The sequence below is a fragment of the Brassica oleracea genome, chromosome C2, assembly GCF_000695525.1.
Source record: "Brassica oleracea var. oleracea cultivar TO1000 chromosome C2, BOL, whole genome shotgun sequence".
In the NCBI taxonomy this organism is placed as follows: Eukaryota; Viridiplantae; Streptophyta; class Magnoliopsida; order Brassicales; family Brassicaceae; genus Brassica; species Brassica oleracea.
Genome location: NC_027749.1, coordinates 48,727,627 through 48,732,127, shown reverse-complemented (window position 1 = coordinate 48,732,127; position 4,501 = coordinate 48,727,627). Strand labels below are relative to the sequence as shown.

The 4,501-nt window shown below is 40.5% G+C and overlaps 1 pseudogene; it reads left to right on the top strand.

Moving 5' to 3' along the window:
• Nucleotides 1-4,501, top strand: part of LOC106326801 — a 12,978-nt pseudogene that overhangs the window by 2,909 nt on the left and 5,568 nt on the right.

Below are 4,501 nucleotides of genomic sequence, written 5' to 3'. Positions count from 1 at the left end.
AAGATCAACTTGGCCAACTCAGAAGATACATTATGAATACTCTACTAGCAATGAATAAGAAGGATCTACACTATAACATCCTAGATCTAGCCTAATCACCCTTAATCTCCCTAACCCATGAATTCAAGAATGGATTACTCACTACTCTTCATGATTCCTCTTAAACCCATATTGGATTTCAGATTAATCATGTAGGGAAATACAGATAATAGATATAAAAACAACATAATTGCAATAACAAAATGATCAATTGATTCAAAGAGATGAACTTTCCAAGCGGTTTTTGTGGTTTTTTTTTTGATAAAAGATGATCTGCCCCTAATCACTTACAAAAGATACTTAAACTTAGGTTTAGAAAGTAAAAACGTGCATAATGAAAGGACTAAAAGGCCATTGAGTAAACATGAAGTCGAGCAAACAAAAGGCGCGCAGCGACCTCCAGTAGTCGCTCCGAGAGGTCGCTCCAGGCTTCGGGAGCGACCTGGAGGGGTCGCTGCGAGACGTCGCTCCGGGTCTCTCTCGTGTCTCCGAGCGATGAAAACGCGAGCGACTTCTCCGCGTCGCTCTGATAAGGTCGCTCTCGTGCCTCTGAGCGATGAAAACGCGAGCGACATCGGGGTGTCGCTTTGGCCAAGTCGCTCTGAAGGGGTGTCACAGCGACTTCACGGTGTCGCTCCGGTGAGGTCGCTCCCATGCACTGCTCGTCCAATGATCACCTTTATCACCTCTTTTGAGCTCCAAATGCACCCAAATGTCTCCAAGAACTCCATGTGGTACTCCAATACCTGATAAAGACTCATGTATGCAAAATACAACCTAAACATGGCTAAATCCTAGTCTATATGATCAAAATGCACATGTATGAATGGATAAAACAATGGAAATATGCAAGATATCATTGATCTTCTTAACTCTGATGAACTTCCATATACCGATAATAGGTGCATCGCATTTCTTCGATACGATGTTGCATCGGAACGTCAGTATAGATGCTTCACTGCTTCTCCATGACTCTCCCTTGGACTCTGCATATATCTGCTTAATACACCAACCGAAAACACCAAGTCCAGTCGTGTATGAAGAAGATACCTTAAGCATCCTATGGTGCTTCGATATGATGTTGCATCAATTTCAGGCTCCTCCTTTGCTTTTGATATTTTCAAACTCATGTGCATCGGAACGTGAGTATAGTTACATGACTCCATCTTCGTCTTGACAAGTATACCTTGCGCATCCTCCTTGCTTGACTTGAATGCCATCCGCTCCTTGCGTTACATCTATACCAAGATAGTATGTAAGCTTCCCGAGGTCTGACATCTCAAATCTTCTTGCATATCATCTTTGAATTGCTTGATAACGTTAAGCGAAGTTCCTTTTAGAAACAAGTCATCAACGTATATAGCTATGATCAGAAACTCCCCCTTCTCTTTCTTTGATATACCGCAGGTTCCTTGGTGCACTTCGTGAACTCCATCTCCTTGAGAACAGAGTCGAGTTTGATGTTACAAGCTCTTAGAGCAACAGGTGCAAATACTTTGTCGAATTCTATGCCTTGTTGTTGCACGTAGCCTTTTGTGACTAGCCTTGCTTTGTATTTGATCACCGTTCCATCTGCATTTCTCTTGATCTTATAGGACAATGTGACACGAAGTGCCCCATCTTGTCGCATCGCCAACATCTAACCTTAGAGTAGTCCTTCTTGGTCTTGTCTGAAGCTTCTCCTCCTTTGTTATGACCATCAGAACCATTTGACCTTCCTCGTCCTCTTCCTCTTCCACCATAACCTCTACATCTGCCTCTTCCTCGCGAGTTGTTATGGCTTCCACTACCTTGCATATCATTCTATCCAAACATGAGCTTCGATTGACCTTCATCTTGGGTTTCTTCTTTTATACGGTCTTCGAAAGCCTTCAATTTCCCAACAATATCTTCGAACCCCGTTGAATTTAGATTCAACACTTGTTCTAACGAAGCTACGATGTGAATGAATTTCGTTCTTGGAAGTCCCTTCAGAAACTTCTTTACCATCTTCGATGCTTCCGTTATCTCTCCTAACGCGGCTGCTCTCGATGCTAAGTATAGTTCGTCGATGATAGCATCGGACATCGTATGTCCTTCTTCATCTCAAGACCTTTATCACGTCCTTGAGACTTGTCATCGTCTCCCATGTTTTGATCAAGTTACAACTTCCCTTGTAAATGATCTTCGAAACCTGGAGCTCTGATACCAATTAAAGTTGCACAAACACAAAAATTATAAGAACTTCTCTTTTTATTAGATTTAGAAACTCTTTCAAAACTAAACCTTTCAATGTGTTTCTATTGATGGAACATCTCTCCATGAGAACTCTTTATATAGGACGAAGCTACATCTTTTTCTAAAGGCGAATCTACATCTTTTCCTATAATCCTAAGCTCGATATGTTTTCTTTTTTCTTTAACCCATCAAACTTCACTTTAATGAGTTAATTTGCTCTTCAAGTTAATTGGAATTATCCAACAGTAGACGTGATGGGCGAACTCAATGCTACTGGCTACAGATTCTCCTTTGCGTGGTCAAGAATCATTCCAAGTATGTACATGTTATCGGTTCGTTTGTATTTTAATTGGGATCATTTAGTTGAAAAAGTACTAATTAATGTACGACATATATATATATATATATATATATATACATGAGCAGAAGGAAAGGTGAGTAGGGGAGTGAACCAAGGAGGTCTTGATTACTACCACAAACTCATAGATGCACTCCTCGAAAAGAATATAACGCCTTTCGTTACCCTCTTTCACTGGGATCTTCCTTAAACACTCCAAGATGAGTATGAAGGTTTCTTAGACCGCCAGATCATGTATGTTTATATTTGTGCCATGCTTCTTATATTATTAATAAAAGAAGAAAAATACTTGGTTTTAGTTACATGCATTACTGAAATGATTCTATATTAATATGCACAGACAAGATTTCAAAAACTACGCGGATCTATGTTTCAAAGAATTTGGTGGAAAGGTAAAGCACTGGATCACGATCAACCAGCTATACACAGTCCCTACTAGAGGCTATGCAATTGGAACAGATGCACCCGGTCGATGTTCTCCTATGGTTGATACTAAGCACAGGTGTTATGGCGGAAATTCTTCAACAGAACCCTATATCGTTGCACATAAGACCATCTTTATCACGGGGTCCTAGTGGGTTTTTTAGAGTGTGGACTCCGCAAAAAGGTTAAGAATCGATCACAAAACAGATGAAATAAGATCATGATTAAATAGGGTTCTTAAAGATGAGATTCTTAGCTTCATTTAAGAACCGGTTCTTAACTTTAACAAAGAAAAATGTTAAGAACCGGTTTTTAAATAAGTATATAAGAACCAGTTCTTAATTTTTTGTTGTTGTTAAAGTTAATAACCGGTTCTTAAATTGTGCTAAGAACCCCATCCCTAAGAACTCCCATTAATCATGCTCTAAGGATCGATTTTGGAGTGTTTCTTGCACTGTTTGCGGGTTCCATTAACACGTGGCGGTCCGCGATTGGTTAGTTTTTGAATTTTTTTTTTTTCAGACTAAAAAAAAATAAAAACAAAAAAAAAATTTAAGAAACGGCAAATATAATCATGCTCTAACCAGCTTCTTGCTCATGCCGCGGTCTTCGATCTTTACAGGAAGAACTATGCGGTGAGTAGTCTCGATATGTGAAAAGGTGGTGTAATCTTAAGATATCTGATTCTAATCTAGTCATATATATATCACGTGATGAACAGTGCCAAAAAGGGAAGATTGGACCTGTGATGATAACTAGAAGGTTTCTTCCATATGATGAGTCTGATCCTGCCTCCATAGAAGCAGCTGAGAGGATGAACCAATTCTTCCATGGATGGTATACATATATTTTAAATATTACCAAAAATGTATCAATATATATTGTATGTATGTATAATGAAAAATATACATGGATCAGGTACATGGAGCCGCTGACAAAGGGTAGATACCCAGACATCATGGGGCAGATTGTGGGTAGTAGGCTTCCCAACTTTACCGAGGAAGAAGCCGCACTTGTTGCCGGTTCATATGATTTTCTTGGTCTCAACTATTACGTCACTCAGTACGCCCAGCCGAAACCTAACCCATATCCTTCAGAGACACACACTGCCATGATGGACTGTGACACCCGTCACCTCCTATATGGAGGACAGCGTGTCACCCCCGACGCGTCATCATACAACAATGTGACACCCGTCTCCCTGACACTAAGGACGACGGGCCACCAACAATATCCCGTAATATAAAAGCCCATAAACCCGACAACTCTCACCCATGCCCAAATAAAATCAGAAAGAAAAGTCCAATAGCACCAAGTCCGTCCATATATCACATACTTGTTTGTCTCACCTGAAAGGGGGAAGAGTGAGGGGTGAGCGACAGGGGAATCGCTCAGTGAGGTATGGGATGCTACCCCGAAGTCCATGGACCCGGACATAGCACTCCGAATAAATATAATTTAATT